This window comes from Gavialis gangeticus, unplaced genomic scaffold (assembly GCF_001723915.1).
Source record: "Gavialis gangeticus isolate Ggan-Ray unplaced genomic scaffold, GavGan_comp1, whole genome shotgun sequence".
Taxonomy (NCBI): Eukaryota; Metazoa; Chordata; order Crocodylia; family Gavialidae; genus Gavialis; species Gavialis gangeticus.
This window is the reverse complement of record NW_017729030.1, coordinates 22140238-22140591: the sequence shown is the minus strand read 5'-3', so window position 1 is coordinate 22140591 and position 354 is coordinate 22140238.

The window sequence follows — 354 nt, the reverse complement described above, 5'->3', positions numbered from 1 at the left end:
AAAAAAAAAAAAAGGCAACCCTCTTCCCTGCCAGGCGGACCTGGGTACCACACCGGAGACACAGAGGCTAACGGAGCTAATCAAGGCAAACTCTTCTCCAAGGCACAGACACTAAACTTGGGCTGGATCTATTTTTAAAAGCCGAGCGGGGGCTTGAATGGGAAGAGCGTGCGTGCGCACGCACACCGCCCCCCAGCCAACTGACACACACACACACACCCACCCCAGCCAACCGACAGATGCACAGCCAGAGACAGGTAGACACACACCCAGACGCACACAGTTCCCCCACCCCAACTGAAACACCTCCCCCCCGACACATGCAGGCACACAGACCCCCACCCCCCAGCCAAC